General features: G+C 41.0%; 1 protein-coding gene across 2 annotated transcripts in view; it reads right to left on the bottom strand.

The window, feature by feature from the left end:
- The window catches only part of dock5 (dedicator of cytokinesis 5), a 208,447-nt gene that overhangs the window by 47,188 nt on the left and 144,799 nt on the right, over window positions 1–16,460 (bottom strand). The window lies entirely within an intron of this gene.

The raw sequence follows: 16,460 nt of genomic DNA, 5'->3' as shown, positions 1-16,460 counted from the left end.
AAATAATTGGCCTGTGAAATTGGGAAAAATAAATATTTGAGAAGACCCAGGGTGCTTCAAATAGGAATACATGATGCAAAAACCTAATGTGCTACAAAAAGTATAACATAGTCCCAATATGCTGCAATAACCCAATGTCCAGTAAAAACCTATAAAATATAAAAACCTTAAAATGCTGCAATAACCTAAAGAATTACAGAAAAATGCCAACACAAAAAGATAATGCAGTGTAATAACTACCATGCTTTAAAATGTGTAAAGCACTACAAAAGGAGCCACAAATGAAATATTGCTTCCAAATAACACAAAAAACAATGGTCAAAGGCTTATCTTTCCTAGCAACAGTAATAACCTTCTTGTTTTTCTTAACTACACTCTACGGCCAAATGTTTGTGGGCACATGCCCATTCAACATTTTTTTCAAAACTACACACGCACTTGAACATTTTAAAGAAAGCTTTTACATTTTTGTAAATGACTCATGTGCATTTGGGATTCAGATATCAGACAGATGCCCTTACATTTTCCGATAACACTTTGTTTTGATGGTCCCCTGTATTCAACATACTGTATTCAACAAGTATTCAACATACTTTCAGTATGCTGTTACCAGTGCATCCGTTGACTAGAAGTAAGACAGTATCTGTAGAGAGTTAATTTATCATTAATAAATACATCAGGAGACTGTCAGTTTAATTTATTAAGCACTCATCTTGTTGCTTTATTATAGAGTACAGTGACATATATGTAGGCATTCAGTTACACTCAGTAATATGTAACAGACAAAGTTTAGTTATCTAGTTATAATCACATGATTCCAGGTCACCAATTTTGAGTCAAATTAACTCCAAAACATTTTTTCTATGCTGGAATTTTATGGTCAAATTTAAAATGAAAAAGCAAACGAGTAAAAGAAAATTCAAACAACATTTTGGCTTTGCTTTTTCTTCATGAACTGGATAAAAAGAGTGAAAATGAAAATGAAAAATAAAATATGTATTTAGCTTTTCATTTTCAACTGTAGTATGCAACTAATGTGACAAAATGAAAATGAAGATGAAAAATGAAAAAATAGAAGTCAAAGTGATTATTTAAGATTAAGTTTTCAGCTCTGTAGGCGTTTTCACTAACTAAAAGGAAAGTAAAACAAAAAGTGCCACCTACTGCCGATTTCGTTTTAATTTTACACTTTTTTCATTTTTTCATTGCTGATAGCTTGTAGCACAACTACAGAAATAACACTGAAAGTGTGGCGATAGTTGAGTGATGATAACTAGATGACTAAACTTTGCATTTTACATTTTACTAAGTGTCAACTGAATGCCAAAAATATGTCTGTGTAATCTAAAATAAAGTGACAAAATTATGTCTGTTGATGTACTTATTAATGATAAATTAACTCTCTACAGATGCTGTCTTCTAGTCAACAGATACATTCTTTCATACACAAAAACTCACACAGTTTATAAAGATATATGACAAATACTCCAATTATACAAAAGTGAGATTTGGAATCCCACAAGGCACGGTTTTAGGAATGTCATTTTTCACAGTAGGTTTGTTGCCACTAGGCAGTTATAAGAAAACATGACATTAACTTTCACTATTATGCAGGAAATACATAACTACATATCAGCCAAACTTGATGAAAAAACAACGATCAGACATAACCGCTCTGATTTCTCTGTTATACATGGCTCAGCATCTAAAAATCTTGGTGTCGTAATTGATTCAGAGCATCTCTTGACAACACATATGTAATATTACTTGAACAGCTCTTCTACATCTTTGTAATATTGCAAGATTAGAAATGCTTTATCTACTGTTATTTATGTACTTATTTCTGTTTTTACCACTTACTAACCATCCATAGATCTATTTTATAGATTGTCTCCACAGGACTATTTATTACAGAAGCACTAAAACTGCCACCTGCTCCTGTTCTTCCTAAATCAACCAAAAGCGGTAAGTACATGCAATACCATGGCTACTGCTGGCTGTTTTGCCTGCTCAGAGTATGGCATGTTTAGTTTAACCCCCTTTTCCACCTCTAGCGATAATGATAGTGGTTGTGTTTGTGCTAGGTGCCAGCTAGTTAGCTCTCTGGTGGATAAAGTGGACCAGCTAGAAGTGCGCATCCAGAGCTTATTATCATCAAGGGATAAACAGTGAGATCCAGCGCTAGCATCTCCGGAGCTCCGGAGTTAGAGCCCTCACAGCAGTGTGAATGGGTGATGTCTCTGCAACATAGTCGGAAAGCTAAGGCTGATGCTAACGCTGAGGCCAAAGCTGGCCCACTGGGACACCCAGGCGATGTCCGATGCTGTAATCTGCTCTGGTCCCATCCCAATGCAACGCGGCCCTGAAGCCTACAGCAGGCTTTGACGTTAAACTGCTGGATGTCCAAGTGGTGTTCCGAAAATCTGGTCTTAGAGGTAGGGATAGTATCCACCCAATGTGGGAGGGTGCTGCCTTACTTTTAGTTAGTCAGCAGAGTAGTGTAAACAGCTGCTGACAATCCAGAGTCGGGACCAGGCTGCAGACAGACAGGCTAAACCGACCATCTACGAACTGCCTACCTGCGTCACTTAGGTTCAATTGTATTGAGATTGTGTCATTTCTGACTATAAGGCGCACCGGATTATAAAGCGCATTATCTATAAGGGCCTGCTAAGGTGTATAGGTTCATATATAAGGCGCACCAGATTATAAGGCGCAGCGCATTAAATAAAACAAAGCTCAGACCGTAAGTCAAACTTTATTTAACTCTTTCACGAAAACTCTCAACTTGTTCAGTTGTAACTGCAAATAGCATTGCGTGTCGCGTGCTATCGCTGTGGCTTTGAGACGAATAGAGACAGTGGAGACGCTTCTACCTGCGGTTCTCTGTTTGATAACCAACCAATTTTTTCCTCCAAATGTGGCCATCTTGCTTTGTTTCCTCTGAAAATTGGGGTAGTCGGTATAAATAAAATGAAACACAGGGCTCCTGCGCACAGAGCTGTATGTATCACCGCGCTCAGTGAGGATCCTGACTACGGTGGCCGTAATCTTAAGCCATTTGTGGGTACACATATAAGGCGCATCGGACTATAAGGCGCACTTTGATTTCTGAGAAAATCATAAGATTATATGTGTGCCTTAAAGTCCGAAAAATACGGTAATCAATATTAAATCATACACATATGATAGCAGCAACACCTCAGAACTAAAGTGTGGGTTACTCTGCATAAGATCACTAAACTCAAAATCAATCATCGTAAATGATAAGTGATCATAAATTTAATGTTTTCTGTCTCACAGAAACATGGGTTAGACCAAATAAATATTCAGCACTAAATAAAGCCACCCTCCTAGACTATAAATATGTACATAGCCCAAGATTATCAGGCAAAGGTGCTGGAGTATGTATAATTTACCAAAATACCCTAGACATTAGTGTATGTGACACCTTCACTTCTTTTGAGGTTCTCTCCACCATTATTACAAATACAGTCACAAAAAAAGACACATTTTTATTATGTAACATTTACTGACCACCAGGGCCTTACTCAGAATATCTTAAAGAATTCAGTGATTTCACTGCAAACCTAGCTGTGTGCAATCATAAGTTATAATTGTAGGAGATTTCAATATCCATTTTGAGAAGGTAGATGACACACTAAAAAGACATTTACTTCAATCTTAGACTCCATTGGTATTATTCAAAATGTAGCAGGGCCTACACACTACTGCAGTCACACTTTAGACTTAGTTTTGACACTAGGTCTTAACATAGACAAAATTAATATTTTACCGTAATCCTCAGCAATCTTAGCTATAATATATGTAATGTCCCCTTGCTATTCTACAAAGCTTATAATAAAACCATCTACCGCCCTACAATTTATAGAAAACCTCCCAGAACTATCAACCACAGTTCCCACTCCATTAGACACAATGGAGCTAGATGTACTAACTGACTACTTAGAAAATACCTGTCGACCTACTTTAGAAAATGTGGAACCACTTAAAAGAAATAGTATGAGACAGAAAAAGCTTGCCCCATGCTACAATGAAAAAACCCGTCCCTTGAAACAAACATCACAGAAACTAGCTGGAAGTGTTCCACTCTGCCTGGAAGGATAGCCTTATAGAGCACAGAAATGCCCTCACTAAAGCTCGCTCAGCATATCTGGCCTCGCTGATCTCCAATAATAAAAATAATCCTAGAGTACTGTTTAGTGTGTTTTCCAGAACTACAAAAAATCAGGCTGGTTCTGAACAACTAACTTCGGCAACTCTTTTGGATTTTTTAATAATATAATTGAGAATATTAGACAACAAACTCAAGCTACAGTATTAAATTCAACCTGGCTGCCACCCGATGTGACTGATACAAAACATAATGTAATTGTAAAAAAAAAGAATTGAAACCTTTTACCCACTCCCACAGTTAGAACTAGAGAAGATGATCACCTCTGAAAACTGTACAACTTGCACACGATGAAATTCCCACAAAATTACTCAAAGAAGTACTACCAGCTATTATCAGTCCTCTTTTAACTATAAACTCATCCCTTAGCCTGGGCCATGTACCCAAAGCTTTTAAACTAGCAGTTATTAAACCTATTATCAAGAAACCAAATCTTGATGGTAGCACACTCTCTAATTACAGGCCTATTTCTAATCTGCTATTTCTATCCAAGATCTTAGAAAAAGCTGTGGCCCAACAACTTAGTTCATATCAACATAAAAATCATATATATGAAAAATTCCAATCTGGATTCAGGCTACATCATAGCACTGAGACAGCTCTAGTCAAGATAACAAATGATCTTCTTCTTGCCTCTGATCAGGCCACGTATATGATAGACCACAATATTCTTCTAGAAAGGTTAGAAAACATGGTTGGAATTACAGGAATAGGGACAGGGTTCAAATCTTACTTAACGGAACATTATAAATTTGTAAAAGTAAACATAAAACGTAAACATTAAAATAAAGTAATTTTAAGACCGTTATTATTTACATTATAAATGTTACTGCATAAGTTATAAGTTTATAACTTATAACAGTTCTTATAACAGTTATAAGAAACCATGACATTAACTTTCACTGTTACGCAGACGACACGCAATTGTATATTTCAGCCAAGCCCGATGACACACAGAGATTAAAGAAAATAGAGGACTGTGTAAAAGATGTGAAAGGCTGGATGTTGTGTAACTTCCTCCTTCTAAACAGCAATAAAACAGAGGTCCTGCTTTTGGGTCCAAATGTGCCAAGAAATAAATGATCAGATTTAATTTTAAATCTCACTGACTTTCCAGTTAAACCAACACATAGGCAGTATCACTAGGACAGCTTCTTTATATCTTCGCGACATTGCCAAGATTAGAAATTCCTTATTCCTGCAGGACACAGACACATTAGTACATGCTTTTATTACTTCAAGGCTTGACTATTGTAACGCACTACAGTCAGGATGCACAGGCAGAAATTTTACTAAACTTCAACTAGTTCAAAATGCTGCTGATAGGGTCCTTGCTAAAACTAGAAAGTTTTAACATATCAGTCCAGTTCTATCATCACTTCATTGGCTGCCTGTTAAATTTCACATTGATTACAAAATTCTGTTATTAACATATAAAGCTCACATGGGCTCACTCCTGAATAGTTTCAAGGTACTATTTTCTATAATGAGCCTCCATGTTTACTCAGATCACAGAGTACTGGAATTTTAATAGTTCACAGAATTCAGAAGGCCTCAGCTGGGAGAAGAGCTTTTTCTTATAAAGCCCCCCAACTCTGGAATGATCTTCCAGAAAATGTTTGGGACTCAGATACAGTCGCAATCTTCAAATGTAGGTTAAAAACTAATTTGTATAGTTTATTTTTTGGTAGTTAATGCTCCCCCATAGATAAAGGTGGCAGATCCAGGGGATCCATGGACACAGGGAATTATAGTAAACTGAGACGCTGGTGCTGTCATCCCGCCTCTTCACGCGATCACTCAGGTTTGTTGACGGTGGAGCGGAGGGATGCCAGTGTTTCAGGATGCTCCCGCGTCTGTGTGTCCATCTGGTTCTCTCCTTTTAGTTAAAGCTGCCATAGTCAGATTAGCCACAGTTTAAAACTAATTCCATCCCTTTACCTTTTTCCAAGTAAATGACCACACACCTGTCCAGCTGGACACTGATGGATGACTGTTGAATTCTTCCTCCAAGCTTCACACCAGCTGCCCACGCTCAAGCAACCACCAAGTAACTTAGAGCTGCCCGCCCTACACTGAATTTCTCATGGACTCCTAACTATTATTACCAGTAGATTGACTAGAGGAGGATAGGTCAGCCCTTGTGAGCCTTGGTGCCTCCCAAGGTGTCTTCCTTAGCTGAGGGAGTTTTTCCTTGCCCTTTTCCTTGCCCTTGGCTTGTTCACCTTGGGAGTTTTACCTTTTTTACATTCTTTTCATGTCAAAACTTTGTCTTACCAGAAATCTGTGAAGCTTCTTTGTGACAACATCAGTTGTAAAAAGCACTATACAAATAAATTTGATTTGATTTGATAGAAGGGGTGCATGTTATTATAACTGAGTGGTTATAGGAATGGTTGTTGGGAGTGGTCGTTGTTGTTGTTTTTTTTTCTTCTCTCTATTTTCTCACTGTGTATAAGGTAGGCTGTATTATTTATGTTAGTCTTATGCTTTTTACTATTGTTCTTCTTATATATGAAATTTTTGACATGTTGGGTAAGAGCTTTACAGGATGTATAAAATGGCTAGCGAAATGAAGATTAAATTTACCTCATGGAATTGTAGAGGGCTACAAAAACTCAAAAAGGATAAACAAGTCATGAATAGGTTGAAATCAATACACTCTCATATTATATTTCTTCCAAAACTAATTATACGAAGATTAATCTAGGATTAGAAGAAGGTGGAAAGGAAGAGTGTTATCAGCTCGTTTTTCCTCCCAAGTGAGAAGCGTTATTACTTTAATCCATGACTCTATTCCGTTACAAGAAATAGAAGAATATGAAATATTTTTTCCAAAGTTAATTCTTTGATTTCTCTACTCTTCCAGGAAGTTGTATATAGCAGGTGATTTTAATTGTATCTTAGATCCCACTACTAAACTACAATTAAAAGTAAAGTACAGTTACCACTACTAGAAATGTTTAAGGAATCCTTCCACAATGGGATTCATCCATTGTCTTTAAGAAGGTCTTTAATAATATTGATACCAAAAGCTGCCAAATCAAACAACCAATGTGAATATCTGAGGCCAATTAGTCTCCTTAACGCTGATGTAAAAATACTATCCAAGATTCTAGTCAGATGGATTGAAGGGATAATTCATTCATTCATTCATTATCTGTAACCACTTATCCAGTTCAGGGTCGCGGGGGTCCAAAGCCTTAATGAAATCATTGGGCTCAAGGCAGGAATACTCCCTGGAGGGGGCACCAGTCCTTCACAAACACACACACACACACACACACACACACACACATTCACTCACACACTCACTTTTGAGTCACCAATCCACCTACCAACGTGTGATTTTGGACCATGGGAGGAAACCGGAGCACCTGGAGAAAACCGGGTATCGAGGGCAGGCAGGGCTTTCATAATGTTGGAAGACTTTTGAACATACTTCATAATCCAAAAAATCAACCAAATATGGCCTTAATGTCACTAGATGCTTAAAAAAAAGCCTTCAACAGAGTGGAGTGGCATTATATCTTTGAAATACTTTAATGTTTTGGCCTAGGAAGAAATTTTTACAAGTGGATAAGGTTACTTTATAGTGATTCATATGCAGAAATACACCAAACTTTTCACAGACAGTCACCCAGAGTGGGACTTGAACCCACAACCTCCAGGTCCCTGGCACTGTGTAACTGCGACACTACCTGCTGCACCACCATACCGCCCATTGCAGGGATAATGCAGGGATCATTGGAAAGGATCCAAATGGTTTTATCGAGGGCAGGCAGGGCTTTCATAATGTTAGAAGACTTTTGAACATACTTCATAATAAAAAAATCAACCAAATACGGCCTTAATGTCACTAGATGCTAAAAAAAAGCCTTCAACAGAGTGGAGTGGTATTATATCTTTGAAATACTTGAATGTTTTGGCCTAGGAAGAAATTTTTACAAGTGGATAAGGTTACTTTATAGTGATTCATATGCAGAAATACTAACAAACAATAATATATCAAAGTCTTTTAAAATACATAGAGGTTGTAGACAAGGAGATCCACACTGTCCATTATTATTCACCATTGCAACTAAACCTTTAGCGATTGCAATAAGATATCAAACTAACATCTCAGGAATAAACATAGGTCAGCAAGAACACCTATTTGTCACGAATCACAGGGGGCGGACTGGTGCAGGCGGACGCACACGCTAAAACACAGATAAACTTTATTTACAAAAAAAGGAATAACAAAACAGACTTGGACTGGAGCAAAAACCAAAACGAGGGAAAGTAGAAACAAACAGACATGAGTCTAAATAACGACAGGAAATACACAAAACAACAAACTAGGAAACAAACACGACCTGACTAGAAGTGGGAGATAAACAAGACGACATGACTTGGGAACAAACAAAGGTGAAATGTCCGACCAACAGGAGAGACACAAGGGAACTTAAATACAAGACACAGACAAGCTACACCTGGACAGGTAACGAGGGGCAGGGTAACAGATGAGACACAGACAAGGAGGCGGAACAAAGGCGGGACTAGGGAAACAAAGCCATGTGCTGAGAGCGAGCACATGTCCGGAAAAACAGACATGACAAGACTAGGGCGTGACACTATTAGGATTACATGAAGATGATGTCATTATCTTTTTTAAATAATTTGGAAAAATCTATTCCTGCTTTGTTAGATCTAATTAAGATATTTAGTGATCCAGTTTTCTGGATACAAGATAAACAAAGGTAAAACATCAAATATGCTTTTAAATCAGATGGAAAGGATAAACCATCATGTAGAATCAAAGTTGTTGATTGCTTTACCTATTTGGGTATCCAGATTGTACCAGACCTCAATAACATCATAGACACTAATTATAAACCAATTCAAATTATACCTCTATACTTATTGAATAAAAAACATCCAAGGCTGCGACTGTCTTTGCTCTCCTCTATGGCAGGGGTGGGCTTGGATGCCCACATTAAGTTTGAAACTGGGGGAGCCCTGCCAGTGGAAAAGCAACAAGCTTTAAGCATGCTGAGCTGTGTAGAGCTTGACCCAAGCGGTGGAAATGCATCATAAGGCTGTACCTAGCCCCACTGGCACCATTAATGCATGCTCAGTGCCATCAGTTCCATGAGAACTTTATGTGCTATATCACTAACAATCACAATATAATTTATAAAGTGCATTTCCCAATGCAATCTCCATATGTGCTCTCCATATCCACAACCATGGCTAGACCTTTCAGTTTATTCTGATAACACCTTCACAGCTGCCTTTAGTTTCAGGCCCTGGTGAAAAACTGCACAAGAAGGGATGTGCCAGACTAGGCTACATATCGCCTAACAACTATCTCCACCAATCTTACATGTATCTGCCACCCGCATTCCCTCACCTCAGCTGCCGCTATCCGCGTACTTCAGCTTCTTCCTTTTGAAAGCTTCATATACCTACGTCAACTAGCAATTTCCAATCTTGCGCTTCACCCCATCTAGCAATATCAGTAGCCTGCGCACATTCTGGAAAAAAGTCCTCCACAGGCACAAACCTAACAATTTTATCACTAAAACCACTACAGTCAATGCATTAACCTCTAGCCATTTGCTGTCCAACAAACATGCTAAAACCATGCTAGAACCCGATTATGTCTCCATGTATACTGAACCTTTGACAAACAAACCTTACAAGCTGACAGAATATGCTTCAGTGTGCCAACCCCTGTACATAATCCACAACTAGGGACTTCACCTACACACTGTCCTAGATTTTGTGGTGGTGCAAGGACGTCATAAGTTGTTCCCAGCTAAAACTTCATACGACTTGCCTCCATTGCCAATATTTTTTGCCAGGAAATCTTCTGCTTCTTTAGATTTTCCCTTCAAAACAACTGGCCTTGTTTTGCCTGTGACAGTGCACACCTCGTGTCCTCTTCCTGCTCGTGAATAAAAGTAGTCACAATTTGACTTCTCCCTGGTGATGTGGCCTTACTAAAAGCTTTCCCCAAATCACCTTACCCAAGGCCTGCTCTTCTGCATTGTACTTGGCCAATCACATCAATTAGCTCTAATGAGCTCCTGGTTACCTGCACGACCACTTTTACATTCCACATCCTTCCTGCTTTTGTGACGGGCTCTGCTGCTTTTACAACTGCATCCTTCGATCCTGACAAAATCATCTCACGACTCAACTTTGCACATTAAGAGAACACCAGCACAAATGTACAGGAAGACGAACCTAATGTTAACTAGAGGGAAGAGTAGATAAGATTTGGTGGAAGTGTATAAAGGATGATTTGAAAGGCATATTGGCTGGTTTGAAGGGATCAGCAGAGAAGAAATTGAATAGATTAAGTATAGTTATTTATGAAAATGGAATGGCAAGGTTTTGTATGTTGCAGAAAAAGCAAAGGAGACAAGACAGAGTGAAGTCAAGATGGCAAGTAGGAATAGAAGAAGCAATTCAGGAAATCAGTTGAGGTGATTATGGGAAGAGGAAAGAAATTATATTAAGGTCCTACAGAAAGAGCTTAAGGGTATAGTTGCAGTGTTAAGGAGAGCAGAGAATTTGAGAAAAAGAATGAACATGCTAGGGCAGGGTTCTTTAGAAATCCTTTTAATTTTGTGAAGACCTTTTTTGGTAAGCAGAAATCTGGGAGTTTAAAAGTTGGAAAGAGGAAATTAGAGGAGCATTTCAATGGTGTGTATACAGATAAAGATAAAGCAAATTAGCTAGAGTTGCCAAAGGATATTCTGCCACTAGATGAAATTGAGCAGCAAATGGAGGTTAGACCACCAAAATGGAGTAAGGTTCAAGATGTGGGGTGTCATGCAAAGGCAGGTTCTACTCCAAGGCCTAATGGTGTGCCATATTGGGTGTACAAATATGCATCTGAGGTCTTAAAGTTTTTGTGGAGTTTGATGGTTGTTGTTTGGAAGAAAGGGATAATTCGAAAGATTGGAAAAGACAGTTTCCTTATCCCTAAGAAGAAAGATGCTGTGAGTAAAGAACAGTTTCAGCCCATAAGTCTTCTTAATGTGGAGGGTAAGATTTTCTGTAGTGTAATAGTATGCAGACTTGCTACTTATTTGAAAGCAAAATTAAACAAATTAATTGATACATCCATATAAAAGGCAGGGGTTTCTGATTTTGCAGGTTGTTTGGAACATAGCAGCAACATCTGGTATCAGATTCAGACAGCAAAGAGGGTAAGGATTTACATGTCATTTTCCTAGATTTAGCTAATGTATTTAGCTCAGTGCCACATAAACTTATGTGGAAATCTCTTGAAATCTTCCAGGTGCCAGATAAGGTTCCTAGGCTGGTTAAAGCATACTTTGAGGATATTCAATTTTGCTTTAGTACAGAGGAATTTGTTATATTATAGTAGCAATTAGAAATAGGTATAATGTTTGGAAAGTCCTGCTACGGGTGACTGAGTGTGAGGAGTTTGGTGTGTTCTTCCTGTGTCCCCATGGGTTTTGCTGCGGGTGCTTCTGTTTCCTCCCACAGTCCAAAAACAAACGTTGGTAGGTGGCGACTCAAAAAAGTGTCCGTAGGTGTGAGTGAATGTGTGTGTTGCCCTGTGAAGAACTGGAGCCCCCTCCAGGGTGTATTCCTGCCTTTTGCCCATTGATTCCAGGTAGGCTCTGGTCCCACCACAATACTGATAAACAGTTACAGATAATGAATGAATAAATGAATGAATAATGGTTGGATGTACAGTTTCACCTTTAGCATTTACAATGGCAATGGAGGTAGTAATTAGGTGGCAGGTTTCATGACAGTACTCAGCTCCCCCCAATTAGGGCTTACATGACTACTGTGCCTTGCACACGCCAGTTGCTGGAGAAATTAAATTATAATTTAAGGTTGGCTAGGCTGAAAGTTAAACCAAGCAAGTCTAGAAGTCGGTCGATTGTCAAAGGAAAACAGGAATATTTTCTGATGGAAGGAGAAATGATCCCTATGGTACTTGAGAGACCAGTAAAAAGAGTTTAGGTAAATGGTATAGTGCAGCACTAAATGATACAGAGCAAGTTGTAGGACTAAAGGCTAAACTGTTGAAGGCTGTTAATAGCATGGATAGGTCATGTTTGCCAGGGAAGTTGACATTGTGGTGTCTGCAGTTTGGCTTACTGCCTCGTATTAGGTATTAGGATACAGTTTATGATGTTTCAATCTGAGAAGTAGAGAGGATGGAAATGGTTATGAACAAGGCCATAAGGAAGTGACTAGCGGTGCCACTGGCATGGTATGAGAGAGGGGTACAGGAGTTACCACTCACAAGTTTAGTTGAGGAATTTTTAAGTAGTAGCAAAGGTGCTGTTATTCTGTAAACTGTGGTGAGTAACCTGTAATTGGACTTCAGCCAACTGATTTGAACAACCCGGTAACAAGAATTGTTCAATGCAGGGTCTCTGTACTCCCTCATCCAAGCACCTTCTCTTTCCATGATGAGTCCTCAGTCCTCTTACTGATGCCACCTTTTCCCATCCACACACACAAATCTACAACCTCTTTCCATTTCCTAATATTACATTTTCAACCACGTAAAGTTATTGCAGCAGATCAGGCTTTTGTAGTCCATTAGATTTTTGTAGCATATCTTCCTTTTTCGTGAATTTTCTGAATTATTATATGACTTTATCTAGTGCTGTCCTATTTAAAGTATGTTGGGTCTTCTAATTAACTATACAAAAGTGTTCAGGCATTGCAACTGTTCAAAAAAAAAAACCTGACATGAACACACAAGAAAACTAGAACACAACACTTGCAGTTGCAACACACACAAATCTATAACCTCTTTTCATTTCCTAATACTACATTTTCAACCACATAAAGTTATTGCAGCAGATCAGGCTTTTGTAGTCCATTAAATTTTTGAAGCATATCTTCCTTTTTCGTGAATTTTCTGAATTATTATATGACTTTACCTAGTGCTGTCCTATTTAAAGTATGTTGGGTCTTCTCATTAACTATACAAAAGTGTTCAGGCATTGCAACTGTTAAAAAAAAAAATCCTGACATGAACACACAAGAAAACTAGAACACAACACTGCAACTAACAACTTTGTTCAAAATCATATTTGCAAAGGCATTATACAGATATGTACAAATTTTGACCATTTATTCCTAAAAGATGACAAGATTTCTTTGTCTGATCAAATGTAATATTTTATATTTGATGTCATCACTTCATAGAGGTTTTATTCTGAAAATCCACTAGAAAACTCCAATCAGTAGAAGAGAAGGGAACAGAATGGATTGAGAGAGCAGAATTTGTAGATTCAGTCCAGGGTGACTTTATTTCAATTAAGTTTAGAGCCCCTTCCTGGATCAGGGCCTTGTCGTGGCGGAAGGGCTTGTGTGGTCTCATGACCTCCAGGGCTATGTCGTCAGGAGCTGTTAGCTCCCAGTAGGGTCTCCCATGATGAACAGGTCTGGAGTGAAGATCCAGACAAACATGATCCAAAAGCCTTCCTATGAGTACACCCATTAAAATTCAGTGTACCCTGCCCGGGAAAGGGTTACCGGGACCTAGTGTCCGACGGCGAGCGCCTGGTGGCCGGGCAGCCCATGTAACCCGGCCGGGCTCAGCCCGAAATGGCAACGTGGGAGGATCATGTGGGCTCACCGTCCGCAAGATCCAGAGTAGGGGTGCGGTGCAATGCCCATCGGGCACAGAGCGGGGGCGAAGGGGCCCTGGCGTCATGGAACTTGTCAGCAGAAACTGGTTCTTGGTACGTGGAACATAACTTCACTGGGGGGGGGGGGGTGGAGCCAGAGCTGGTGTGTGAGGTTGAGAGATACCAGCTAGATATAGTTGGGCTCACCTCTACACACTGGAACCAAACTCCTCGATAGGGGTTGGTCTCTCTCTTACTCAGGAGTTGCACAGGGTGAGAGGCGCCGGGCGGGTGTGGGGATACTCACAAGTCCCTGGCTGGCGCCTGTACAGCTGGAGTTTGTCCCAGTAAACGAGAGGGTCGCCTCAATGCGGCTCCAGCTTGCAGAGAGGAAACCTTTGACTGTTGTGTGTGCGTATGCACCAAACAGCAGCTTGGAATATTCAGCCTTCTTGGAGGCAGTGACTGGAGTTCTAGAGGGGATTCCATGCACTGACTCTATTGTTTTACTGGGGGACTTCAATGCTCAAGTTGGCAATGACTGGGAAACCTGGAGAGGAGTGATTGGGAGGAACGGACTGCTTGATCTAAACCCGAGTGGTGTAATGTTGTTGGACTTCTGTGCTAGCCATGGTTTGTCCATAATGAACACCATGTTCGAACATAAGATTGCTCATAAGTGTACTTGGTACCAGAGCACTCTGGGCCAAAGGTCAATGATCGACTTTGTGGTTGTGTCTTCTGACCTGAGGCTGTATGTTTTGGACACTCGGGTAAAGAGAGGGGCTGAGCTGTCAACCGATCACCATCAGGTGGTGAGTTGGATCCGATGGCGGGGAAAGCTGCCGGACAGACCTGGTAAACCCAAACGTATAGTGAGGGTGTGCTGGGAAAAGCTGGCAGATGACTCTGTCCAGATGGATTTCAGCTCTTACCTCCGAGAGAACTTCTTACATGTTCCGGAGGAGGTAGGGGGAATGGAGTCTGAATGGACGCTGTTCCGGACCTCCATCGTGGAAGCGACTGCATGTAGCTGTGGTCAAAAGCTTGTCGGTGCCTGTTATGGTGGCAACCCAAGAACCCGTTGGTGGACACCGGGGGTGAGGGAAGCTGTCAAGTGGAAGAAGGAGGCTTTTTTCGAGATTGACTAGCTCGGGGAACTTCCGATTCTGCGGATGGGTACCGGCAGGCGAAAAAGGCAGCAGCTGTGGCAGTTGCTGAAGCAAAATCCAGAGCATGGGAGGAGTTTGGAGAGGCCATGGAGAATGACTTCCGGGAGGCCTCAAAGAGGTTCTGGAAAATACTCCGAAAGCTCAGGAGGGGGAGGGGGGACACTGTCCAAGCTGTGCTCAGCAAGGATGGTGAAACTCTGAACTCGACTGAGCGTATTGTTGGGCGTTGGAAGGAGCACTTTGAGGAACTCCTTAACCCAAGAGACATGCCTCCTGTGCAGGAGGTAGGGCCAGAAGTGTCTGGGGGGTCAGATTCCATTTCCTTGGCTGAAATCACTGAGGTGGTGAAAAAGCTTCGCAGTGGCAAAGCTCCAGGAGTGGATGAGATTCACCCAGAGTTACTGAAGGCACTTGATACTGTGGGGCTGTCTTGGATGACACGCCTATACAATATCGCATGGACCTCGGGAACGGTGCCTTTGGACTGGCAAACCGGGGTGGTGGTTCCTATTTTCAACAAAAGGGACCGGAGAAAGTGTGCCAATTATCATAGCATTACAATTCTCAGCCTACCGTGGAAAGTCTATGCCAAGGTACTGGAAAGGAGAATCTGTCTGATAGTCGAACCTAGGATTTTGGAGGAACAATGCAGATTTTGTCTTGGCCGTGGAACTACCAATTCTTTACTTTTGCACAGATGATTGAGGGGGTGTTGGAATTTGCTACTCCACTCTACACATGCTTTGTGGATTTGGAGAAGGCATACGACCGTGTTCCCCGAGAGATTCTGTGGGAGGTGCTCCGGGAGTATGGGGTGCCAGGGTCGCTCCAGCGAGCCTTACGGTCCTTGTACTCTCAGAGTTTGAGTTGTGTTCGCATCCTTGGTAGTAGGCTTGTTCAGTGTGGGCATTGGACTCCGTCAGGGCTGTGCCTTATCTCCACTCCTGTTCCTGATATTCATGGACAGGGTGGCGCGGCATAGCCTGGGGCAGGAGGGCTTCCGTCGAGGAGCTCAGGAGGTGGCATCTCTGCTTTTTGCGGATGATGTTGTTCTTCTGGCTTCTTGCACGGAGGCTTCCAGCGTTCACTTGAGCAGTTTGCAGCCGAGTGTGAAGCGGTCGGTATGCGGATCAGCACCTCCAAGTCTGAGGCCATGGTTATCTCCCGGAGACAGATGGCATGCTCCCTTCAGGTAAGGGGTGAGAACCTGCCCCAAGTGAAGGAGTTCAAGTATCTTGGGTTCTTGTTCACGAGTGATGGGAAGAGGGATGGTGAGATTGACCGTAGGATAGGTGCAGCGTCTGCAGTAATGCGGTCACTGTACCGCACCGTTGTGGTGAAGAGAGAGCTGAGTCAGTCTACGTCCCCACCCTCACCTATGGTCATGAGCTCTGGGTAATGACCGAAAGAACAAGATCGCAGATACAAGCGGCCGAAATGAGCTTTCTCCGACAGGTCGCTGGGCGT

This window comes from Hoplias malabaricus, chromosome 14 (assembly GCF_029633855.1).
Source record: "Hoplias malabaricus isolate fHopMal1 chromosome 14, fHopMal1.hap1, whole genome shotgun sequence".
Classification (NCBI taxonomy): domain Eukaryota; kingdom Metazoa; phylum Chordata; class Actinopteri; order Characiformes; family Erythrinidae; genus Hoplias; species Hoplias malabaricus.
This window is presented reverse-complemented; position numbering and strand designations above follow the sequence as displayed.